The sequence below is a fragment of the Sciurus carolinensis genome, chromosome 13, assembly GCF_902686445.1.
Source record: "Sciurus carolinensis chromosome 13, mSciCar1.2, whole genome shotgun sequence".
NCBI lineage: Eukaryota > Metazoa > Chordata > Mammalia > Rodentia > Sciuridae > Sciurus > Sciurus carolinensis.
This window is the reverse complement of record NC_062225.1, coordinates 78,437,644-78,465,327: the sequence shown is the minus strand read 5'-3', so window position 1 is coordinate 78,465,327 and position 27,684 is coordinate 78,437,644. Positions and strand designations below refer to the sequence as shown.

The 27,684-nt window shown below is 34.9% G+C and overlaps 1 protein-coding gene across 1 annotated transcript in view; it reads left to right on the top strand.

Moving 5' to 3' along the window:
* The window catches only part of LOC124962676 (tudor domain-containing protein 15-like), a 36,651-nt gene extending 11,128 nt beyond the window's left edge, over positions 1-25,523 (top strand). The window contains exon 3 of the mRNA XM_047521826.1: positions 23,139-25,523. The gene's annotated coding sequence lies outside the window, so the exon portion shown is untranslated. The remainder of the gene's footprint in view (positions 1-23,138) is intronic.
* The last annotated feature ends 2,161 nt before the right edge of the window (positions 25,524-27,684 follow it).

Here is a 27,684-nt window from a genome sequence, read left to right as displayed (position 1 = left end):
ATTGGGTGTACCAGAATTGCAGATGCTCAAATCTCTTATGTAAAATGACCTAATATTTGTATGTAACCTATGCACATTCTCTTGTGTATAGTCAGTTGCTCTGTATCTGTGGGTTCTACGTTCGTGGAATCAACCAACTGCAAATCAAAAATGTGGTTAGGCCTATAATGGATTGAGTCTGCACTGAATATTATGGACTCTTTTCTTAGCATTATTCCCTAACCAACACAATATAACAACTATTTACATTGCATTTACATTGTTTTAGTTATTATAAGATATCTAGAGATGATCGTGCGCATGTTATATGCAAATATTCCATTTTAAATGAACTTGAGCATCTTCAGGGAGGTCCTAGAATCAATTTTCTGGGAGTGCTGAGGGACAAGTATATATTTCTTTTGGGTGTGTACTGGGTTATCAACTACAAATCTTGTGCCCTTTCTCTTAGTATGAATTTTTCAATATACAAAGTTGGAGGCAAGATCCTTTGATACAATTACTTTATTTGGGAGTAGGAAGAATGGAAAGGGAGAAAATGAGATAGTAGAGGAAGAAAAACAAACAAAAAGTATATTATTGAGGTCACTGTTAGATACAATGGCAGCCCAATTCCTAAGAAGCTGAAATAATGCATTCCAGAATTGTCCATCTGAAGTTCTAGGAGGTGGGAGTAGGTTCTTTGGTATTAGTGAAGGCACTCAGGGGAGATAACACTGCTCATGATTAAGGTGATGCCATTACAATGCTAAAACCTGAGCCTGCAGACACCACTGTGAAGACTGAAATTTGTGTTAGACTGAGAGGATTTTTTCAGGACTCTAGTGGCATTTGCTTCAACCCATCCCTTGAGCAGCTCACATCTACCTTGTAACACATCGTCAAATCTGTTTTTGAGTCAAGTTGATGACTCATTGAAATCACTATAAAAATATTAGAAGAGTTAGTGGAACATAACGAACCCCTCATAATTGAAACTGTTTACAAGTTTGTAATTTTACATTCATCATCTCTTGTCTTCTCTATTTTTTTTTTTTAGATTTTCTGTACATTTGACCAGCATTCAAGCTGGTCTAGATTGCTTGTTTGTGGGGCAGCCAAACCATGATTCCTCTGACAGTTGACCCCTTAATGATGCAGTTGCCTCTTCACAATTGTCACTAGGCATTGACATACTTAAAGACATCTAGTGAATCCCATGAGTTCTAGTCCTAGTCCTCACTGCCCTTGTTATTTAGTCACAACTCTAACTGATGTCCACAATACTTGGATTAGTTACTGTCTTTCAGGATGTGACTAGTTTAGTTGTCTGTTGATTCATCAGCATGAGATGCCAAAGGGATTAGGCAGCAATCATAGCTTCAAGGCCTAGGGAAGTCTTAGGTTCTTTGGGGGAATTATCACATAATTGTAGATCCTCAGATTTGTAGAGATGGAAAGAAAATTTTGAGAATGGGTCACTGAAATGGTTGGAAAGGTCTGTCCCACATAATATCACTCAATTCAGGACTTAAGTATGCCAGCTCTTGGGTCTCACATACCATACATTGCCTATTTTTTACTGCATATATCATATCTTAGAAGTTCATGCCTTAAGTCTAGAGTGTGATTTCTTATTTGTACACTATCCTGATTATGACACAGGTCATCCGGCCATTGTGTTAGACAGACTGACAGTTAATGTGATATATGGTAAGATCAGCAGGTCCCATAGCTGCACACTTACTATATCTCCTTTATCATCATTAAATGTGTTTCTTGATCTGAGGCGATACTATATGAGATCTCCTGTAAGGCAATTACAAGTTCTTAGATAGTGTGAATGACAGTATTCTATAGTAAACAGAGTTATCCCATATCCAAAGTAGATGTCGGTTCTGTTAAGGATAGTCATCACTCCAGCATGGAATGAATTCAATACAAAATATTTGTCACCAAATATTTGCTTAACCCCTTTTAACAGATGTACCATATTGAGGGTTCACCATTGGTTTCTTCTGCTGACAGAATTATCTGCAGTAGAGATTGTTAGATATGACTTGGTGAGACGTATCCAGATTATTGCATACATGGGTATCAACTGTCCCTGCCACCTTGAGGTCATTAATGGACTCTGTGAACATGGACTCGCATGGCTTTACGAGATCTCCCTCACTTTTATGGCATATCTTTGTGGGTTCTTAACTGAATGCTCAGGTGTTTTGCAGCATAACTCTACTTTGTATGGGTTCAAACTGCAAAATATTCCACTTTGTCTGGGCTCAAACTTCCAAAATCTCTTCTAAACTCATAGTCTCTTGATGCTGCAATATGAACTAGAGTTTTGCTTTGCAGACTTGATATCCAGTGTTGGCCAGGGACCTGTGGGGAGTTGTCATGAAAGCCTCTGAGCTTCACTCTTGGTTCTCCTCACTCATATCCTAGCCCATAATGTCTTGAACTTTTCTCTTTTGATTCTTAGTTTATAAAAACTGCTGCTTTGTGCCTGACCTCATTCCTGTACTATGGTCCAAGTAATTTTCCTAGAGAAAGAACTTTCATGGACGTAGACATTCTATTATGTGTCTCTCCTTTCTCAAGGAGTACAGACCTTCATGGTTTCCTACTGGATGTTTTCATAGATTCTCTTTGGGTTTCATGTCTGTTTTTTTTTTTTTTTTTTTTTTTTTAAATAGAGGATATCTAGTGTTAGCTACTCTCATGACCCAAACTAGAAGTACCTAGTTTTATTTTCATTACATTTTCCATTGGACATGGAAACATTTGAAGGTAATATAGGCATGAATTCTGGGCATATTCTTCTCTGCTCCTTGTTTAGTGTCCAAACTATTTCCCCAGCACTCTGACCAATGTAGTACTTTCTTCTTTACTTACTAGTTCAATGGCATTAAGATTCTAAAGTGGCCATGGACTATCCTGAGCTTTCAGTTCAATAGAACTTTTGTTGGTTTTTTTAATGGAAACATCATTACTTTGGGAATAAAAATCTTTAAGCCAACAAAACTCATGGTTGTATGAGTAGGAAGTATAAAATTTTCCTCTTGGTGATTAATAATTTCCCTCAGTTACCAAAAGAATATCCCTGACTTAGGCTATAAAACTATAGACATCCATTTTTAGGCCATTTTAGTTTATATTTTAAAGTCTTTTCTAAGTCAAACTTTTTATTTCTTAATCTCTGGTTATTATCAGTCTCTAGGTGATGATCTGATGGTGTTGGTCTGGGGACCTGGTATTGTTTGGATATGAAGCATCCCCCAAAACTCCTGTTAATGCAGAAATATTCAGAGGCAAAGTGACTGGATTATGAGAGCTGTCACCTAATCAGTCCATTCTAGTTTTTTTGCGGTACTGGGGATTGAACTCAGGGCCTTGTGCTTGCGAGGCAGGCACTCTACCAACTGAGCCATATCCCCAGCCCAGTCCATCCTAGTTTCAATGACCAACTGGGTGGTAACTGCAGGCAGGTGGATTATGATTGGAGAAGGTGGGTCACTGGGGGCATGCCCTAAACGTAGTATTATACCTTTGCCCGTCATATGGCTTCCTGACCCCACCATAAGTTGAGAGCTTTCCTCTGCTGGGGTCTTCCCCTATGGTGTGCTGCCTTATCTTGGACCCAGAGCAATGGAGTCATCTGTTTGTGAACTGAGACCTCTGAAACCTTGAGCCCCAAATAAATTATTCCTCCCCTAAGTTGTTTTGGTTGGGTATTTTGATCATGGTGATATAAAACTGACTAAAACAGGACCATTCCATAGGAGTCACAGGAAATTCCCATGAGACCATATATCAAGAAAGGGAAAATAGCAGTAGATGCCATGGGAACTGAGCCATTTGTGAATACAGTAAGCACTCTTGCAGGATCTGTTTGGCCCTATTCTTACAAATAGTATTTCCACTTTATGGAACACTGTTATGTTTTTACCACTATAACTTATGAGTTAAATACTCATTTTATAATGGGCAGCTCAGTTTGTGTTTTAACTTCATGGTCCACAGTCAAGTAGTCTGGCTATTTTTTTCCCCAGCGTATAGACATCCTGATATTTTAAGTCTGTTTGAGGAAAGTTAGGAGGAATATTATATACAGAAATTTTTGGCAGTGTATCAGGGCCTTTTTAAAAAAGTGAATCCAGTATGATCTTCATTTAGAATGTTCTGAGTTTGTGAACTTTTTCAGGTTTGAGGTGTGAATGAGGGGCAGTGACTCTTTTGTAGCAATTAAGTTAGGTCTGTATTCATCAGACAGAGTTTTTGCTTATGTAGATCAAGTAAAACTTTAGACTGCTCTCTATTTCAGTTATAGGAATATTGTGATTGCTGCAGATCTATGTGGGTCAAAACATTTTAATTGTTGCTCTTGTCTTATTTCACATTACAGTAGTCACAAATGACTTGCCAGTGGTGGTTAAATGCTGCTTCTTGGTTTCTACCACTTTGGGATTCCATCATTCTTAATGATTACAGTGATTCCATTTAAAGTATATCATTTTTCACTGTTATTCATGGCAAGCAGCTAATAGACAACACAGAGCTTTTACTGATATATTTCTCAAATCTGTGTTGAAGAAGGTGTTCTCTGGATCCTCCTGGGAGACATAAAGAATGGTAGTTCTCATGTAATAAATATACTTGCACTCCTGTTTCCCCATGGCTATGGATTTCTTCTCTATAAGGGGTTTTCAAGCTGGCATGGATAAGATCTCTGGAGGACTTGTTAAAACAGATTTTTGGGTTCCCTTGTCAGTTTGTGATTTAGTAGCTCTGGAGTAGGCCTAAGAATTTAAATTTTTATCAATTCCTAGGTGATGCTGCTGATGTTGATCTGGGGACCACACCTGGAGCACTACTGTATATTATGCCAAGGAAATTGTGGTCATCTGGACATTAATGCAGGGCACTGTTATGCTCACATTTTACTTATCCAGCTAGGAAGCTGTTAAATCATTCTTGATTTCACATATTGTAGCAATTCCTCAGTATCAGAAAATAGAAAGTCCTCAAAAGACCCTATCAGTATGTAAAGAATACAGTACTTGAATAAAGGATATAGTATGGCAGGAGAAAAAAGAATAAGCAAACATATGCGAGGCTTTTCTCTTAGTCACATAGGACATGCTTCATATGTAGATTCTGAACCATCAAAATGCATGTGAGATTGATCCCTTGGACTCAGGGATGCCACACATTCATCTGACAAAGGGTCTTTATAGCCCTCTGATTGTGTTTTATAGTTGTTTTTTATTTCAATGATGCAAAAAATCTTTTTCTTGGAGTTGTATTATGCTCGTTGCACTATTTTCTTCTTTCATATTAAATATTTTCCTTAAATATATTTTTGTGCATTTATGTTAATTAGTGAAAGGACTAAAAAAGATGGTCAGAATTTCTCCATTCAGGAGCTGAGAGATAAATGTGAAGGGACAAAGCAGTTTGTTGTATAAGTTTTTTTTGAAGTCATTTTTCCTGCTTACAGTGCTCTCTTTTTCTGCTTGGTGGATATAAGTCAGACTACCAATCTGGGAGGAGTTGACTTAGGAAACAGGCTAAAACTCATCATTCATTGTATGTAGAATTTCATTTTACTTTTACTATGGTACCCTACTCTTTGTTGTGCTTGACATCACTAAATTGAAACTCTGACATATTTCTGGTATAATTTTTCTAAGACAGTTTGATCTCAAGTTACCTTTGTAATCTTACATATTATTGGGGCCCCAAAGAACTTTTATTTATCTTATCAGTGAATCTTATCAGTGTTTATCATGTTAGAAAATAGAGCAAATAATGTAAAATATTTGTTTACTTATTATAAAATAGCAACAATTTAATTTTTTACATGATTGACACATTTATAAAAATTTATAAAGCATAATATTGAGAAGAGAGGCATTGTTTTAACTTTTTATAAATCTCCTTAATGTCCAGCTTAGTAGAAGATAGTTGGATTCTCATATCTGCTTTGCATTTTGTCCTTCCTATATCACATGTTTTTTAGCTCCTGAAAATTCCACTGCACTCATGAAAGAGTGAGCGTGCACAAGGCAGATGACATCATTATTATCGAAGTAGTTTTTTCCTCAGAGTCTCTCTTAAAGGATCCAGGGGCACAATAGTATAATCAGATCATCATTTCAGAACTCCTGCTCTATAGAATAAACTTCCTATCTTCTACTGAGTAGTGGAGAGGTAATTTCCTAGGCTTTTGTGGTTGGACTAGGGTCATTGATTTAATTTCTCCATAGAGAATATCAGTAAATTCTGACACTTTTTTAGAAACTCCATACACTTACTCTTCCTATATAAAAATGAAAGACTATTATGTGTTATGTCCTTAGAAATGCATTTCATACTTAAGATGGTTGACTGTCAGCTGCCACCAGGATTCTGTTTTCAAAACAACTTGCTAACTTTGTTACCTTCCTAGAAGAGGAAGATGGAACAAAGAGAGGAAAAGAATCCTCTTGTAAGACTGTTTCTATAGGGGTTGTCCCCGTATTTTATATTCTATATCATAGGTATTCACTTGATGTGTTTTTTAATGAATTTTTCAATGCCAGTACCATGCTGATTTTGTTGTGCTAGCTCTGTAATATAATTTCAGGTCAGGAATTGTGATGCCTCCAGCATTGTTCTGCTTGCTCAGTATTACTTTGGCTATTCTAAGTCTTCTATTCTTCCAAATAAATTTTAGGACTGTTTTTTCTAGTTGTCGAAGAATGCCATGGTATTTTCATTTGGATTGTATTGAATTCGTATAATGCTTTTGGTAGTATAACCATTTTGACAGTATTAATTCTATCTATTCATGAACCTTGGAGGTTGTTTCCATCTTCTAAGGTCATGTTTCATTTCTTTCTTCAGTGTTCTGTATTTTTATGGTAGAGGTCTTTCATCTCCTTGTTTAAATTAATTCCCAATTGTTTTATTTATTTATTTGTTTATTTTTGAGGTTATTGTGAATGGGATAATATTTTGATTTCTCTCTCAGAGATTATTGGAGTATAGTAAAGGTATTGATTTTTGTATATTGACCTTGTCTCATGATACTTTGATTGTTTCTGGACTCCATTTGTATGGAATATTTTTTTCCATCTTTTTACTTTCAGTCTATGGGTGTCTGCCTATGAGATGTTTTTTGCAAATAGCATATAGTTGAATCTTCTTTTTAAATTGATTCTGTCAATCTTTTCATTGGGGAGTTGAGTCTGTTAAGATTGAGTGTTATTATGGATTGATGTTTACTTTTTCATGTCATTTTGTTGTTTATTTTTACTATATTTAATTTTGGTCTTGATTTTCATTTAGTTATTCTTCTAGTGTGCTTCATTTATTTGGATGCTTTGGGTTTCTTTAGTTGTTGTATGTCTAGTATATCTTCATTCTTTGCAGTGCTTGTTTAGTAGACAAGAATTCTTTTCTTTTATCTTCCTCCTAGAAATATTTTATTTCCACATCAATTCTGAAACATGACTTCTGGGATATAGTAATCTTGACTGACACTTATTTTCTTTTAGATCTGGAATATCTCATTCCTGGAGGCCCTCTTAGAGTGAGCCTTATTCACTTGCCTCTAAACATGACCTGACATTTTTCTCTTGCAACTTTGAATATTCTTTCTGTATTTTCTACACTGGGAATTTTTATTACAATATGTCTTGGAGAGGTTCTTTTTTGATCTTGTCTATTTGGGGTTTGATATATACATCCTCTATGAGGATATCTTATTTCTTTTTTTCTTTTAAATTTTTTTTTATTTTTACAGATTGCAGTTTTTAATTTTTTTCTTTAATTAATTATTTTTTCATTTATTACAGACTGCATTTTGATTCATTGTACACAATGGGGTACATCATTTTGTTTCTATCATTGTGCACAAAGTAGATTCATACCATTTGTATAATCATACATGTACATAGGGTAACGATGTCTGTCTCATTCCATGATTTTTTATACCCCGCCTCCCTCTTATTTTCTTCTACATAATCTAAAGTTCCTCCTATCTTCTCTCATTCCCAACCCCCATTATATATCATCATCCACTTATCAGGGAAAACATTCGGCCTTTGGTTTTTTGGGATTGGCTTATTTTGCTTAGCATGATATTCTCCAACTCCATCCATTTACCTAAAAATGCCATAATATTATTCTTCTTTATGGCTGAATAATATATACAATTCTGTATATTATATATCACAGTTTCTTTATCCATTCCTCTGATGAGAAGGGTATCTAGGTTGATTCCACAATCTAGCTATTGTGAATTGCGCTGCTATAAACATTGATGTGGCTGCATTACTGTAGTATGCTGATTTTAAGTTCTTTGGGTATAAACTGAGGAGTGGGATAACTGGGTCAAAAGGTGGGTCCATTCCAAGTTTTCTGAGGATTCTCCACGCTGCTTTCCAGAGTGGCTGCACCAATTTGCAACTCCACCAGCACTGTAAAAGTGCGCCTTTTCCCCCCACATCCACACCAACATCTATTATTATTTGTGTTCTTTATAAAAGCCATTCTAATTGGAGTAAGATGAAATCTTAGAGTTGTTTTAATTTGCATTTCTCTTAATTACAAGAGATGTTGAACACTTTTTCTTATATTTATTAATCACCTGTGTGTCTTCTTCTGTAAAGTCTCTGTCCAGTTCCTTGGCCCATTTATTGATTGGGTTCTTTGTATTTTTGGCATAAAGTTTTGTAAGTTCTTTATATATTTTGGAGATAAGTACTCTATCTGAAGTGTGTGTGGAGAAGATTTTCTCCCATTTTGTAGGTTCTCTTTTCACATTATTGATTATTTCCTTTGCTGAGAAAAAGCTTTTTAGTTTGAGCCCATCCTATTTGTTGATTCTTACTTTAATTTCTTGTGCTTTGGGAGTCTTGTTAAGGAAGTCTTGTCCTAAGCCAACATGATGAAGATTTGGACCTACTCTGTCTTCTATTTGGTGCAGGGTCTGTGGCCTAATTCCTAAGTCCTTGATCCACTTTGAGTTGAGTTTTGTGCAGGGTGAGAGATAGAGGTTTAATTTCATTTTACTGCATATGGATTTCCAGTTTTCCCAGCACCATTTGTTGAACAGGCTATCTTTTCTCCATTGTATGTTTTTGGATCCTTTGTCTAGTATGAGGTAACTGTATTTATGTGAGCTCGTCTCTGTGTCTTCTATTCTGTACCATTGGTCTACTTGTCTATTTTGGTGCCAATACCGTGCTGTTTTTGTTACTACTGCTCTGTAGTATAGTTTAAGGTCTTGTATTGTGATACCTCCTGCTTCACTTTTCCTGCTCAGTATTGTTTTGGCTATTTGAGGTCTGTTATTCTTCCACATAAAGTTCATGATTGCTTTCGCTATTTCTATGAGGGATGTCATTGGAATTCTAATTGGAATTGCATTGAATCTGTATAACACCTTTGGTAGCATGGCCATTTTGACAATATTAATTCTCCCAGTCCAAGAACATGGGAGATCTTTCCATCTTCTAAGGTTTTCTTCAATTTCTTTCTATAGTATTCTGTATTTCATTGTAGAGGTCTTTCACCTCTTGTTAGATTGATTTCTATTTTTTTTTTGAGACTATTGTGAGCAAGGTAGTTTTCCTAATTTCTCTCAGAGGATTCATCACTTATGAATAGAAATGCATTAGATTTAGGAGTGTTGATTTTATATCCTGCTACTTTTCTGAATTCATTTATTAGTTCTAGAAGTTTTCTGGTGGAGTTTTTTGGATCCTCTTGATGTAGAATCATGTCATTGACAAATAGTGATAGATTGAGTTCTTCTTTTCCTATTTGTATTCCTTTAATTTCTTTGGTCTAATTGCTCTGGCTAATGTTTCAAGGGTAATGTTGAATAGAAGTGGTGAAAGAGGGCATCCGTGCCTCATTCCAGTTTTTAGAGGGAATGCTTTCAGTTTTTCTCCATTAAGAATGATGTTGGCTGTGGGCTTAGCATAGATAGCCCTTACAATGTTGAGGTATGTTCCTACTATTCCTATTTTTTCTAGTGTTTTAAGCATGAAGGGTGCTGTATTTATCAAACACTTTCTCAGTATCTATTGAAAGAATCATGTTATTCTTTTTTTTTATTGAATACATTATATTTTTTTTCCTTTTGCATTTTTTTAATTGTAAACAAATTTTTTAATTGTAAACATGTTGTTTCTCCGTTTGTACATGAAGTCAAGGCATATCTTTTGTGTAATCATAAATTTACATAGGGTAATGTTGTTTGATTCATTCTGTTATATTTCTCCCTTCCCCCCACCCCTCCAACCCCTCTTTTCCCTCTGTACAGTCCTTCCTTCCTCCATTCTTGCCACCCTCCTTAAACCTAATCCTAAACCTAACCCTAACCCTAACGCTAACCCCTCCCACCCCCCATTATATGTCATCATCCGCTTATCAGCAAGATCATTCATCCTTTGGTTTTTGAGATTGGCTTATCTCACTTAGCATGATATTCTCCAATTTCATCCATTTGCCTGCAAATGCCATAATTTTATCATTCTTCATTGTGGAGTAATATTCCATTGTATATATATGCCACAGTTTCTTTATCCATTCATCAATTGATGGACATCTAGGTTGGTATCACAATCTGGCTATGGTGAATTGAGCAGCAATGAACACTGATGTGGCTGTATCTCTGTAGTATGCTGATTTTAAGTCCTTTGGGTATAGGCCAAGGAGTGGGAGAGCTGGGTCAAATGGTGGTTCCATTCCAAGCTTTCTGAGGAATCTCCATACTGCTTTCCAGAGTGGCTGCACTAATTTGCAACCCCACCAGCAATGTATGAGTGTACCTTTTTCCCCACATCCTCGCCAACACCTATTGATGCTTGTGTTCTTGATAATCACCATTCTAATTGGGGTGAGATGGAATCTTAGGGTAGTTTGGATTTACATTTTTCTTATTACTAGAGATGTTGAACATTTTTTCATGTATCTGTTGATTGCTTGTACATCTTCTTCTGTGAAGTGTCTTCATTTCCTTAGCCCATTTGTTGATTGGATTATTTGTATTCTTGGTGTAGAGTTTTTTGAGTTCTTTATATATTTTGGAAATTAGCGCTCTATCTGAAGTATGAGTGGCAAAGATATTCTCCCACTCTGTAGGCTCTCTTTTCACATTACTGATAGTTTTCTTTGCTGAGAGAAAACTTTTTAGTTTGAATCTATCCCAGTTGTTGATTCTTGCTTTTATTTCTTGTGCTATGGGAGTCCTGATAAGGAAGTCTGATCCTAAGCCAACAAGTTGAAGGTTTGGACCTACTTTTTCTTCTATAAGATGCAAGGTCTCTGGTCTGATTCTGAGGTCCTTGATCCATTTTGAGTTGAGTTTTGTGCAGGGTGAGAGATAGGGGTTTAATTTCATTCTGTTGCATATGGTTTTACAGTTTTCACAGCACCATTTGTTGAAGAGGCTATCTTTTCTCAATTGCATATTTTGGCCCCTTTGTCTAGTATGAGAAAATTGTATTTATTTGGGTTTGTGTCCATGTCCTCTATTCTGTACCATTGATCTACCTGTCTATTTTGGTACCAATACCATGCCGTTTTTGTTACTATTGCTTTGTAGTAGAGTTGAAGTTCTGGTATTGCAATACCCCCTGCTTCGCTCTTTCTATTGAGGATTGCTTTAGCTATTCTGGGTTTCTTGTTCTTCCAGGTGAATTTCATAATTGCTTGCTCTATTTCTGTCAGGTACATCGTTGGGATTTTAATTGGAATTGCATTGAATCTGTATAGCACTTTAGGTAGTATGGCCATTTTGACAATATTAATTCTGTCTATCCAAGAACATGGGAGATCTCTCCATCTTCTAAGATTTTATTTAATTTCTTTCTTTAGGGTTCTGTAGTTCTCATTGTAGAGGTCTTTCACCTTTTTTGTGAGATTGATTCCCAAGTATTTTATTTTTTTCAATGCTATTGTGAATGCGATAGTTTTCCTAACTTCTCTTTCTGAGGATTCATCACTTATGTATAAAAATGCATTGGATTTATGAGCATTGATCTTGTAACCTGGTACTTTACTGATTTCACTTATGAGTTCTAAAAGTTTTCTGGTGGAATTTCCAGGTTCCTCTAAATATATAATCATGTCATCAGCGAACAGGCATAGTTTGAGTTCTTCTTTTCCAATTCGTATCCCTTTAATTTCTTTGGTTTGTCTAAGTGCTCTGGCTAGAATTTCAAGGACGATATTGAATAGAAGTGGTGAAAGAGGGCATCCCTGCCTTGTTCCAGTTTTTAGGGGGAATGCTTTCAGTTTTTCACCATTTAGAATGATATTGGCCATGGGCTTAGCATAGATGGCCTTTACAATGTTAAGGAATATTCCCACTACCCCAGTGTTTTCTAGTGTTTTGAGCATGATGGGATGCTGTATTTTATCAAATGCTTTTTCTGCATCTATTGAAATAATCATGTGATTCTTAACTTTAAGTCTGTTGATATGGTGAATGACATTTATTGATTTCCGGATGTTGAACCAACCTTGCATCCCTGGGATAAAACCCACTTGATCGTGGTGCACTATCTTTTTAATATATTTTTTATGTGATTTGCTAAAATTTTGTTGAGAATTTTTGTGTCAATGTTCATTAAGGATATTGGTCTGAAATTTTCTTTCCTCAATGTGTCTCTGTCTGGTTTAGGTATCAGGGTGATATTGGCTTCATAGAATGAGTTTGGGAGGGTTCCCTCCTCTTCTATTTCATGGAATACTTTGAGGAGTATTGGAATGAGCTCTTCTTTAAAGGTTTTGTAGAACTCGGCTGAGATCCCATCTGGTCCTGAACTTTTCTTTGTTGGTAGGCTTTTGATGACCTCTTCTCTTTAATTGCTTGAAATTGATTTATTTAAGTTGTGTATATCCTCCTCGTTCAGTTTAGGTAATTCATATGTCTCTAGGAACTTGTTGATGTCTTTGAGGTTTTCTGTTTTGTTGGAGTATAGATTTTCAAAATAGCTTCTAATTATGTTTTGTATTTCACTTGTGTCTTTTGTAATATTTCCTTGTTCATTCTGAATTTTAGTAATCTGAGTTTTCTCCCTCTTTCTCTTTGTTAGTGTGGCTAAGTGTTTATCAATTTTGTTTATTTTTTTCAAAGAACCAACTGTTTATTTTGTTAATTTTTCCGATTGTTTCTTTTGTTTCAATTTTGTTGATTTCAGCTCTGATTTTAACTATTTCCTGTCTTCTACTACTTTTGGTGTTGGTCTGCTCTTCTTTTTCTAGGGCTTTGAGCTGCAGTGTTAAGTCGTTTATTTGTTGATTTCTACTTCTTTTGCTGAATGCGCCCCATGAAATAAATCTTCCTCTAAGTACTGCTTTCATAGTGTCCCATAGATTTTGATATGATGTGTCTTTGTTATCATTTACTTCTAAGAATTTTTTTATTTCCCTCCTGATGTCTTCTGTTATCCATTCATCATATAATAGTGTATTATTTAATCTCCAGGTATTGGAGAAGTTTCTGTTTTTTATTCTGTCATTTATTTCTAATTTCAATCCATTATGATCTGATAGAATACAAGGTAGTATCTCTATCTTCTTGTATTTGCTAACAGTAGTTTTGTGTCATAAAATATGGTCTATTTTAGAGAAGGACCCATGTGCTGCTGAGAAGAAAGTGTATTCGTTCTTTGTTGGATGGTATATTCTATATATGTCCGTTAAGTCTAAATTGTTGATTGTGTTATTGAGATCTATGGTTTCTTTATTCAATTTTTGTTTGGAGGATCTATCCAATGGTGAGAGAGGTGTGTTAAAATCGCCTAGTATTATTGTGTTGTGGTCTCTTTGATTTCTGGAATTAAAAAGGATTTGTTTGATGTACATGGATGAGTCAATGTTCAGGGCATAGATATTTCTTATTGTTATGTCTTGATGATTTATGTTTCCCTTAAGCAGTATGAAATGTCCTTCTTTATCCCTTCTGACTAGTTTTGGCTTGAAGTCCACATTATCTGAAATGAGGATGGGTACTCCAGCTTTTTTGCTGTGTCTATGTGCATGGTATGTTTTTTCACATCCTTTCACCTTTAGTCTATGGGTATCTCTTTCTATGAGATGAGTCTCTTGCAGGCAGCATATTGTTGGATTTTTCTTTTTAATCCAATCTGCCAGTCTATGTCTTTTGATTGATGAGTTCAGGCCATTAACATTCAGGGTTATTATTGTGATATGATTTGTATTCCCAGTCATTTGACTCATTTTTCTCTCTCCTTCTCTTTGTTAGTGTGGCTAAGGGTTTATAAATTTTGTTTAGTTTTTCAAAGAACCAACTTTTTGTTTTGTCAATTTTTTGAACTGTTTCTCTTGTTTCAATTTCATTGATTTCAGCTCTGATTTAAATTATTTTCTGTTTTCTATTTTTGGTGTTGAACTGTTCTTCTTTTTGTAGGGCTTTGAGATGTAATGTTAGGTCATTTAGTTGTTGCTTTTTAATTTTTTAATGTGTGAGCTTAATGCAATGAACTCTCCTCTTAGTATTGCTTTCCGAGTGTCCCAGAGATTTTGATATATTGTGTAATTGTTCTCATTTACCTCTAAGAATTTTTAAATTTCTTCCCTGATGTCTTCTGTTATCATTGCACCATTTAATAGCATATTATTTAGTCTCCAGATGTAGGAGTAATTTTTGTTTGTTATTTTATTATTAATATCTAATTGCATTCCATTATGGTCTGATAGGATACAAGGTAGTATCTCTATTTTTTTGTATTTACTAATGGCTTCTCTGTGGCATAGCATATGGTCTATTTTGGAGAAGGATCCATGAACTGTTGAGAAGAAAGTATATTCACTCAATGATGGATGAAATACTCTGTAAATGTCCATTAAGTCTATATCATTGATTGTATTATTTAGTTCAATAGTTTCTTTGTTCAGTTTTTGTTTGGAGGATCTATACAGTGGTGAGGGCATTGTGTTACAGTCTCCCACTGTTATTGTGCTTTGGTTTATTTGATTCTTAAAATTGAGAATGGTTTGTTTGATGTATGTAGATGCTCCATTGGTGCATAAATATTTATGATTGTTATGTCCTGCTGATTTATGCTTCCCTTAGGCAGTATGAAATGTCCTTCTTTAGCCCTTCTGGCTAACTTAGGTTTGAAGTCCACTTTATCTGATATAAGGATGGAGACCCCTGCTTTCTAATGGGTCCATGTGCATGGCATGTTTTTCTCCATCCTTTCACCTTTAGTCTGTGGATGTCTTTGTCTATGAGATGAGTCTCCTGAGGGCAGCATATTGTTGGGTCTTTCTTTTAATCCAATCTTCCAGTCTTTGTCTTTTGATTATTGGTTATTGAATTTAGGCCATTAACATTCAGTGTTATGATTGTGATATGATTTGTATTCCTGGTCATTTTGGCTTATTTTTGGTTTTTTAACTTGACTTGGTTTCCCCTTTGATTGGCTTTTCCTTTAGGGTAATTCCTCCCTTTGCTGACTTGCATTGTTTTTCACTTCCTCCTCATGAAATATTTTACTGAGAATGTTCTGTAATGCTGGCTGTTTGTAAATTCTTTTAACTTTTGTTTATCATCGTAAGATTTTATTTCATCATCAAATCTGCAGGTTAGTTTTACTGGGTATAGGATTCTTGGTTGGCATTCATGTTCTTTTAGAGCTTAAAATATATTGTTTCAGGCTCTTCTGGCTTTTAGGGTCTGGGCTGAGAAATCTGCTGATATCTGTATTGGTTTCCCCTTATAAGTAATCTGATGCTTTTCTCTCACAGCCTTTAAAATCCTATCTTTATTTTATATGTGAGGTATTTTCATTATGATGTGCCTTGCTGTGAATTGAATCTGTTGTAATTTTGTGCACCTAGTGTTCTCTAAGCCTCTTGTATTTGATTTTCCATTTCATTTTTCATGTTTGGGAAATTTTCTGCTGTTATTTCATTGAACAGGTTGTTCATTCCTTTGGTTTGTATCTCTGTGCCTTCCTGAATCCCAGTAATTCTTAAATTTGATCTTTTCATGATATTCAATAATTCTTGGAGATTTCATCATGTTTTCTTAACATCTCCAACGTTTGTTCAACTTTATTTTCAAGATTAAATATCTTGTCTTCATTGTCTGAGATTCTGTCTTCCACGAGATCTACTCTGTTGGTGATGCTTTCTACTGAGTTTTTAATTTGGTTTATTGTTTCTTTCATTTCAAGTATTTCTGATTTTTTTTCAGAATCTCTCTTTATTGAAGTTTTCTTTTACTTCCTGCATTTGCTCTTTTAACTGTTTATTGGAGTGATTGTGCATGGCTTGCATTTGCTCTCTTATCTTGTCTTTTGCTTCACAGATCATTTTAATTATTCATATTCTGAACTTTTTTTTTCTGTCATTTCAACTGCCATGTTGTCATTGGATTCTATCAAAATAGCATCTTGGATTGTTAGGGACACTTTCTTCCCCTGTTTTTTTCATATTATTTCTGTATATTCCCCTTTAGCAGTGAAGATCTGAGGTACTGAAGTTTCCCCCCTGCAGTCTTATTGTGACCCTGCAGTTTTCCAGCGCCTCTTCTTTGGAGGGGAGATCATCATTAGCAGTACCCAATGCAAAGAAAATGCAGCCCTGAAACAGATACCCCTATAAAGACTTCAATATTATTGTAATAAACAGGATGAGTTCCATTATTATTTACAGTATTTCTAGTGGTGAACGAAGAGGATGGGGAAGGGTGTAGAATGTAAGTGAGTAAATAGAGGTACCTGCCAAAGGGCCTCCAGTCTCCTGTAGGTATCTCAGGAAGGGAGTCACCCTTCCAATGATGGTGGCCACACCCTCAGGAATAATTCAAATGCCTATACCAGGCTCCAAAGAAGCTGGGGAGTCCCAGTGAGGGTGGGCTCCGTGTCCGGTGTCCATCTGCAGTGGTGGTGGGGTGGGGCAGGTGCCCAGATTGCATTTTGATTCATTGTACACAAGTGGGTTACAAGTTTTCATCTCTATTGTTGTACACGATATGGATTCACACCATTCCTGTAATCATCCGTGTACATAGGGTAATGATGTCTGTCTCAGTCCTCTATCTTTCCTTTCCCTGCCCTTCCCATTTCCTTCTACACAATCCAAATTCCTCTATTCTTCTCCCCCCACCCAGTTATGTATCATCATCCACTTATCAGAGAAAATATTTGAGATTTGTTTTTTTGGGATTGGCTTATTTCACTAAGCATGATATTCTCCAGTTCTATCCATTTACCAGCAAATGCCATAATTTTATTCTTCTTTCTGGCTGAGTCATATTCCATTGTGTATATATAGCACAATTTCTTTATCCATTCATCTACTGAAGGGCATCTAGGTTGGTTCCACAATATAGCTATTGTAAATTGAGCTGCTATAAACATTGATGTGACTGCGTTACTGTAGTATGCTGATTTTAAGTCCTTTGGATATAAGCCAAGGAGTGGGATAACTGGGTCAAATGGTGGTTCCATTCCAGGTTTTCTAAGGAATCTCCATACTGCTTTCCAGAGTGGCTGCACCTTTGCAAATCCACCCCCAATGTGCGAGTATGCCTTTTCCCCACATCCATGCCAACAATTATTATTGCTTGTGTTCTTGACAATAGCCATTCTAATTGAAGTGAGATGAAATCTTAGGATGATTTGATTTGATTTCTGTAATTACTAGAGTTGATGAACACTTTTTCATATATTCGTTGATCACCTGTATATACATCACATCTTATGTGAAGTATCTGCCCAGTTCCTTAGTCCATATATTGTTTGGGTTCTTTGTATTTTTGGTGTAATTTTTTTAAGTTCTTTATAAATTTTGGAGATTAGTGCTCTATCTGAAGTTTGTGTGGGAAAGATTTTCTCCCGCTCTGTAGGCTCTCTCATTATTGTTTCCTTTGCTGAGAAAAAGCTTTTTAGTTTGAATCCATCTCATTTATTGATTATTGCTTCGATTTCTTGTGCTTTGGGAGTCTTGTTAAGGAAGTCTTGTCCTAAGCCAACATGATGAATTTGGGCCTACTTTTTCTTCTGTTTGGTGCAGGGTCTCTGGTCCAATTCCTAGGTCCTTGATCATTTTGAGTTGAGTTTTGTGCAGAGTGAGAGATAGTGTTTTAATTTTATTTTACTGCATGTGGATTTCCAGTTTTCCCAACACCATTTGTTGAAGAGGGTGTCTTTTCTCCATTGTATGTTTTAGGCTCCTTTGTCTAGTATGAGATAACTGTACTTATGTGGGTTAGTCTCTGTGCCTTCTATTCTGTACTGTTGGTCTATTTTGGTGCAATACCATGCTGTTTTTATTATTGTTTCTCTGTACAATGGTTTAAGATTGGCATTGTGATACCTCCTGCTTCACTCTTCCTACTCAGGATTGCTTTGGCTATTCTGGGTCTCTTATTCTTCCAGATGAATTTCATGATGACTTTCTCTAATTCTATGAGGAACATCATGGGGATTTTAATTGGAATTGCATTGAAACTGTATAGCGCCTTTGGTAGCATGGCCATTTTGACAATATTAATTCTCCCAGTGCAAGAACATGGGAGATCTTTTCATCTTTAAAGGTTTTCTTTAATTTCTTTCTATAGTATTCTGTAGTTTTCATTGTAGAGGTCTTTCACCTCTTGTTAGATTGATTTCTATGTATCTTTTTTGAGACTACTGTGAGTAGGGTAGTTTTCCTAATTTCTCTTTCAGAGGATTCATCACTTAGGAATAGAAATGCATTAGATTTAGGAGTGTTGATTTTATATCCTGCTACTTTTCTGAATTCATTTATTAGTTCTAGAAGATTTCTGGTGGAGTTTTTTGGATCCTCTTGATGTAGAATCATGTCAATGACAAATAGTGATAGATTGAGTTCTTCTTTTCCTATTTGTATTCCTTTAATTTCTTTGGTCTGTCTAATTGCCTTGGCTAGTGTTTCAAGGGTAATGTTGAATAGAAGTGGTGAAAGAGAGCATCCCTGTCTTGTTCCAGGTTTTAGAGGGAAGGCTTTCAGTTTTTTCTCTATTTAGAATGATGTTGGTCATGATCTTATCTTATTTCTAACATTAGGAACATTTTCTGCACCTGTTTTAGTCACTTTGGACTAGGCACTCTTGAGTCCACAATAGGCAACTGCTGGGTCTAACTGGCAACTCCCTTTATGACTTCTCAGTCTCCAGCTTTGGCTAGCTGCCTTATGGCCTCCTATAATGGTTCCTGCTGCTGCAACTCTGGTTCCTTCCAGACTGCTTGTTTCTCTGAGTGATTTTGATCACTTTTCACTCAACATCTTCCTCTACTGTATCTGGGTCAGTTAAGATCAGCCTCCCTCTGTATTTCTCAGGTTCTCCTAAGCCAATTTGATTCACCACACTTTCCTCTATCTCTGTCCGTGCTCCCCTCCCCTCAGCAGTGGTATGGTGACTAAGCTGGTGTATCTCTAATACCTTATTTCTTAAATTGTGTTCAAAGTTTCCAACTCCCCATGTCTCTGATTTTTCTGTTCAGTAGATTATTCTGCTGTTCAGTACTGTTGAATTTCAGTGAATTCCCTTAGTCACCCTCTCATCTGCCAACTTCCCTTTTCCTTAATAGAAGTTTGAGGGGCAGCAAAGATAAAATGTTGTAGCCAGTAGTTCTTCCTTTTATCATTATGTATGTTGCATTTTTGTCATTATGCATTTTCATCTCCTTCACTAATTTTCATGATAAACTAGTGTGGAAGATTTTATTTCCCCAAAATAATTACAGTAGTGTCACCTCTCCACATCCTATTCCTCAAAGAATACAGAGAAGTGATGCTGCGTGACTAGAAAAGCCTTTGATAAGATTGCATCATATAAGGCTATGCATCTTTGCCTTGTTCACTAGAAAATGTGGGTTTTCTCCTTAGCCCCCACATAAGAAGTATAAGTACTCTGAGGTAGTCATGCCACATGGAGAACACATGTTTAAGGTGCTTTTATGACAGATGCATCCTATGACCATTTTATCTTTCTAAATGAGGTTCACATATTATAGAGCTAAGAAAAACCTGCCCTTCTACGTCCTGTCTGAATTTCTGCCTCATAGAATCTGTGCCGATAATATTCTTTTTACCATCATTTTGCAATAGTTATTATGTAGAAATAATAACTGGAACAGGTTTGGTTACCAGAATTGAGATACTACCTAAACTTTTGGACAGATAAGTGGGCAGAAATACCAAAAGCCTTGACAGAAGGAAACTTGACAGGTCTCAAGAGGCTGACAGTGAGGGCTTTAAGGAAAGGGAGAAAAATGTGCTGTTGGGGAATGGGATTCCTTTATTTTATGCAGTAGAAGAAATCTAGCAAATTTGTTAACACCATAATATGGAAAATTAAAAATGGGCAAAGGAATTAAGGAGTACAAATAAAGAGATTTCCAAGTAAAATGTTGCAAGGGTCAATGGGTATTTTCTTTCTTAATTTTTATTTGTTCTTTTTAGTTATATATGACAGTAGAGTATATTTTGACATGTTTATGTGGACCTGGAGTACATCTTATTCTAATTAGGACTCCAGTCTTGTTGTTGTACATGATAGGGATTCACTGTGGTATACTCATATATGTACATAGGAAAGTTAAGTCAAATTTATTCTACTATCTTTCCTATTCCTATCTCCCCTCCCTTTCCTTCATTGCCCTTTGTCTAATCCAATGAACTTCTCTGCTTACTAGGCCCACTTGTTGTGTGTTAGCATCCATATATCAGAGAGAACATTCAATCTTTGTTTTTTTTTTTTTTGGAATTGGCTTATTTCACTTTGCACGATAGTCTCCACATCCATCCATTTGCCAAAATGTCATAAAGTCATTCTTTTTTTATGGCTGAACAAGTATATATATACTACATTTTCTTTATTCATTCATCTGTTGAAGGGCACCTAGGTTGTTTCCATAGCTTAGCTATTGTGAACTGAGCTTCTATAATCATTAATGTAGCTGAGTCACTGTGTATGCTGATTTTAACTCCTTTGGATATATACTGAGGAGTGATATAACTGGGTCAAATGGCAGTTCCATTCCAGCTTTTCTGAGGAATGGCCATACTGCTTCCAGAGTGGTTGTACCAGCAACCTCTGAGTGAGCCTGTTCCCCACAACATTTATTGTTACTTGTATTCTTGATTGTTGCCATTCTGACTGGAGTGAAATGAAAACTCAGTGTAGTTTTTAAATTTTTTTTATTCTATTCTAATTGTATATGACAGTAGAATGCGTTTATACATTTTGATAGATTATACATAAATGGAATGTAATCTCTCATTTTTCTGATTATACATATTGTACAATCACTTTGGTCATGTAGTATAGTTTTAATTTGCATTTCTCTAATTGCTAGAGATGTTGAACATTTTTTCCTATTTTTTTATTTGTTCTAGTTCTTATGACAGAATGTATTTTGATACACTGTACACAAATGGAGCACAATTTTTCATTCCTTTGGCTGTATGTACATGGTGCAGAGTCACATTGGTAGTGTAATCATACGTGTATATTGGGTAATGATGTCCATCTCATTCCACCATCCTTCCCATCCCTACATCCCCTCCCCTCCCTTTACTCTCCTTTGCACAATCCTAAGTTCCTTCATTCTTCCCTACTTTCCCCCTACCCCCATTATGGATCAGTATCTGTTTACCACCGAAAACATTTGGCCTTTGGTTTTTTGGGTTTGGTTTATTTTGCTTAGCATGATATTTTCCAGCTCCATCCATTTACTGCAAATGCCATAATTTCATTCTACTTTAAAGCTGAGTAATATTCCATTGTATTTATACACCACTTTTCTTTTTATATCTTCATCATGTCGGCTTACGACCTGACTTCCTTAGCAAGACTCCTAAAGCACAAGAAGTAAAAAATCAAGAATCAATAAATAGGATGAATTCAAACTAAAAAGCTTCTTCTCAGCAAAGAAAACAGTAATGTGAAGGGGAGAGCCTAAATAATGGGAGAAAATCTTCACTGCACTCATTCAGATAGAGCACTAATCTCTAGGATATATAAAGAACTCGAAATCATAACATCACAAAAACCAAATAACCCAATCAATAAATGGGTAAGGAACTGACAGACACTTGACAGAAGAAGAAATATAATCAGTCAGCAAACGAAAAATGTTCATCATCTGTAGCAATTACAGAAATGCAAATCAAAACTACTCTAAAATTTCATCTCACTCCAGTCAGAATGGCAGTTATCAAGAATACAGGCAATAATAAGTGTTGGTGAGGATGTGGGGAAAAAAAGTGGACTCATACATTTCTCATATATTTTTTGACCATTCAGATTTATTCTCCTGTGAAGTGCCTTTTCAATTCCTTTGCCCATTTACTGATTGGGTTATTTGTTTTTTTTGAGGTCTTTATATATCCTGGAGATTAATGCTGTGTATAAGGTACAGGTGGCAAAGATTTTCTCCCATTCCGTAGGCTCTCTCTTCAGGCTCTTGATTGTTTCCTTTACTATGAAGGAGCTTTTTTGTTTCATATGATCCCATTTATTGATTCTTGAATTTTTGTCTTGCACTTTATGGGTCTTGTTGAAGAAGTCAGTTCCTAAGCTGACATGGTGGAGAGTTGGGTCTACATTTTCCTCTAGTAGGTGCAGGGCCTCTGATCTAATGCCTAGGTCCTTGATCCACTTTGAGTTGAGTTTTGTGCAGGGTGAGAGACAGGGGTTAAATTTCATTCTGCTACATATGAATTTTCCAGTTTTCCCAGCACCATTTCCAATAGGTATTGTTTTAAGATAAAATAAAGGAAAGGAGCTTAAGATTTGTTATTTTATAGGAAAAAAATTAGAGAAATATATACAACTCAGAACTTTCTGAACTTAAAAATAAAATTGGCCTTCATTCATACCTTCTCCAGATGGTGAAATGTCCTTATTTTAAAAGTGCCCCAAGGCAAAGATCAGCACATGGTGTTGATAGGAAAACACCTGTAGATAAAGATAAGATCTGGATGTGACTGTAAAACCCTTGTTAAGACTTCAGAAATATCTTAGGTGTTTTCTCATGGACCCCTTAAAGAGGCCAGATAAGACCCCGAGACTATTTGTAGAAATTATTCTGTGCTTACACCACAGTTGTATGTTGGACGTTTGTGGGATAACTTGCCACTTTGTTTCATAGGTCTTCAAATCAAGAGGAAATATACTTGAGGAACAACTTCTGCAACTGGACCTGATTTAGATAATGAGATCCAAGACTTTGTTTTGATGTCAGAATGAAATGAGACTTTGGGGGTCTTGGAAGAGGATGTAAAGTATTTTGCATGTAGGAAGGATGTGGATTTTTTCTGGCCAGTGGGCAGACTGTGTCACATTATATTTTCCAAGGATTATCACAATAATATTTTCCATTTTACATGTTCTTATCCAATGTGACTTTGCTGTTCCCCAACAAAAGGTAGAATATGACCCCTTCTCCTGGATCTTGGAAAGTTAGACTGCTAAGACCAGTAGCATATGTTAGAAGTAATACCTTATGACAGAGACTGGGTTATGAGGATGACGCAGTTTCAGCCTTACTATCTCAAACACTTGCTCCTGGTACTATGGATCATTATTTGAGAAATACATCTACCTGATACAGCCAAGCTCTGAGGAACCCAAATCATTTAGGGAGACTTGGGTACATGCATTCCTATCAACAATACTAGACCCTTGCCAGTCGAACTGTCCTTGCATTGAGGTAGTAACTTTAACTACTGGATAGTTTAAAAAGCATATAAAATTCATTAAATCTATTGGTACCACACAAGTAGAGACTTGGTAATGTATTAACTGATTTCACAGAATAAGCTGATGACAAAAGTTTTAGCTTCCTGGTGACTTGCTTACTGATTTATTTAGCTCTGAATTACTAAGTCACATGGCTGTGTCTGAGTTCTAGATGATGTGCCACTGTGCATTAGTTTATTTGTAACATTCCATTTGATTTACATTTTGTTCAACTTCATTAAAAACCTCCATATTGTGATTTCAATTTGCCTCCATATTTTACACATAATAGATAAGAGGTAAATGCATAACAATTAACTGAATATTATGTTTTTCATCTTTTAGAGCAAGGACTTAATGGGTTTTAAAAGTGTGTGAAAATTCTATAGATATTTTAGTAAACAAGGATTATATATACCAGTATTAACCTCTATATTTATTATGCTTATTGTCTGTCTTTAAGGATTTTTATTCATCTTCTGTTAAGCTACATATCTAATTTGAATACAGTATAATTCAAATATAATATAAGGTAAAGATTATAGATAAAAGAGCAAATTTTTCCAGCAGTTAATAATGCTTCCATAATTTTTTGGGGGGGTTTTACTGACATCTAGTGGCATTCAGTCTGGTGTGTTAAAAAATTCATTTTAACTCACTTCATTTTTATTAGTTTCTCTCTGAGTGTCTTCTCTTAATTTTTAAAACTTTTTATAAAGGAAACAAAAGGACATTTCAGGTATCTAAAGTGAGACTAGTCTTTTTTGAAGGATACATGATACTATACAAATATATATATATATATATATATATATACACATAATTCACATAAATAAGTAGGATCATGTTATTCATTTTAACTGTAGGTTTCTTACTGCACTTATTAGTTTCCTTCATTTACTTGAATTCTCTCTCCCCCTCCTTTATCCATTCATATAATTCCTCCATCTGTGCTAAGATAGGTCATAATAATATCCTAGATTTTTTCCATGTGCCTGTATTTCAATATATGAATGAATAAACTTCTATAAACATATGAATACAATGTACACATTTTGTTATGCTTTAGAAAAATAAAATTAAACATTTTTTTTTTTAAAATTTTGCTCTTCTCAGCATACCTCTCGGAAGTAGTTCTAAGATAAGTATGTAATTCAGTTTGTCCTTTTAAGTACATGCATGCTATTTAAGGCTGAAAGTTTTCTACTGTAGCCATTCACCCTTTCAGTTTTACCACCTTGAATATAGCAGTACACACCCATGGTGATATCCTTATAGAGGGTAACTTGTGAGTGAACTTGCTGGATAAAATAATGCATTAATTTCAATAGGCATTACCACTTTGCTTTCAAAAATAGTTGAAATGTGTATGATTAATATGTGAGAAAACCTTTTTCCTATATAACACTAGTAGATCTTCTACGATTGTAAACATCTTTGCCTGTGTGAAGGGTATAAAATGATTTGTGTTTTCTGATGATTAGGGAATTTGAACAACTTTTTAGGTGTTTGTTCACTCTGAATTTATTCTATGAATTTTCTAATTTTAACTTTTGAGCTTCATATATTATAAGATGTTAACTCCTTGTTTCTCAGCTAGTTTAAAGATAATTTTATGGCAAAAATTAAAGTTTTAACTCTTTATGTAATTAGTCATGTCCATCTTTTGTTTTTGTTACTGTGGGTTTTCAGACATAATAAGAAAGTATCCCTTACACATGATTGTATTATTTTAGGTTCCCTGCCTCTGCCTTTAAAAAAATATTTTTGCGAAGTTTTTATTATGAGTTTCAATTCAAATAAATAAAAATAATAAACATGGTTGAAGTCTTAATTCATCTATAATTTAATTATTTTAATAACATTTTAAAAAGTGAAGTATAACATACACAGTACAGTATTAAAGAGTTATCAGGAAGTGAACACCAACCAGTAATCACCAACCAGTCATTCAATTTCTGTCCCTTATTTGCTAACCCTGAAAGTCTCTGAATTAGTGACTAGTATCTATGATAATAGCCTTCCTGTTTCTCTTCATATTTTTGCTACCTAAACCTGATTCCTAAACAAAATCATTGAGTTTAGTCATTGTTGACCTTAGTGTAAATAAATTTGTATTTGTTTTTTAATATTTAATATCATCCTGTTTTTGAGTGTAGCAGTTCATCATCCTTGCTGTATGACATTACATTGTGATTATGTAGCTCCTTATCTGTTCTGCTGCTGGTGGATATTTGAATTGTTTCCAGTTTATGGCCATCTGGGATAATGCAGTTTTGAATGTTCTTGTGTGTTACTCTTTCAGTTGAATATATACTACACAGGGAAATTGATGGGTTATAGGGCCCAAATATGTCCAACTTTGGTAGATCAGCACACCAGTTAACACTTCCACTAGTGAATTAAGAGTTCTAGGACTCGACTTTTTCACCAGCACTGAACATTTTCTTTTTCGTCTGAAGTCATTCTGATGGATTCAGTGGGTATTTAGTATCCCATTTTGGTTTAAATTTGCATGTCTCTGATATCTAATGAAGCCAAATAACTTTTTATATATGTAAAGATAACTTAATTACATTCTCTTGTGAATTATTCCTTCTCAGTCATTTTCCCATGAGGCAGAGTTTTTCTTATTGATTTGTAGGAGGTCTGTATATTTCATAAAATAGGCCCTTTGTTGCAAGTATTTTCCCTTAGTGGCTAGCTTTTCTACTTTCTTTATGGTAGTGTATTAATTATTTTTGGATTAACAGAAATTCTTAGTTTAATATATGCATTTTTGTCAGTCATGTTTAGTGCATTTGTTTCCTGTTGAAGAAATCTTCATATACTCTTAAGTTTGTGAAATTTTTTTTCCTGTTCTAGAATTTTAAGTTTGACCTAAAAATTAACTTTTTTGTAGGATGGAAAGAATGGGTCAATACTCATATTTTTTTACATGTAGATATTTACTTGGTCCACAATCATTTATTGGAAAGGGTAATTTTTAACCCCACAGCACTGATGTATGCTCCTGGATATTAATCAGATGTTCATATGTGCATAGACATGTTTCTCTTCTTGACATTGTCATATAGAAAGTAAGCAAACGCCATATTGTCTTAATTACTGTGGCTTTACACTAAGACTTGATGTTTGCCAGTGTAAAGTCGCCAGCATTTTTGTTCTTTTAAAAAGATTGTCTTGCCTGTACTTTGCTTTTATATTTTTATAACTTTATAATTAGGTTTAAAATTTTCATGTAGAAATATGCTATAGAGATTTTCATTTGGATTTGATTGAACCTATAGATCATTTAGAGAATTTCAGCTCTGAGATACTGGTATCTTAACTCAATTCCTTTAAACTTTATGTTAAAAATAATAATTTTAAAAATAACAATCTTGTACATAGATATTTTGCTAGATTTTAATATTTTTGATACTCTTGTTGATGCTATGATTTTTAAAAAATTTTACTAATATATAAAAATACAATTTGACTTGTATATCAAAATATGAATGTATACACAAATATATATACTTTTATATTATAAAAGTATATATGATATGAAAATATATTTGACTTGTATATCAATCTTATATCCAGTGATCTTATTTACATTTGTTAATTTTTGCATTTCTAATAATGTCACTTATGAGAAATGAATTTTTTTCATCTTTGCATTTTTAAATTTGTCTTTTGCCTACATGTACTCAAGTTGTGTGCTCTGGAATAAAACAAAGTGGTTATGAGTATTCTTGTATCATTCCAGATTTTGAAAAGAACTTTTAATCTAACATTAAATATGATGTGTGAAAGTGATCATTATATATCTTTATATGATTTTTATATACTAGACCAAGGAGGTTTCTATATCTTTTTTGCTGAGAGTTAGTATGAAAGTTTATTGAATTTTATCCAATTGCTTATATTGATACGATTTTTATTATTGTGACTTATTTCATTATTTCATT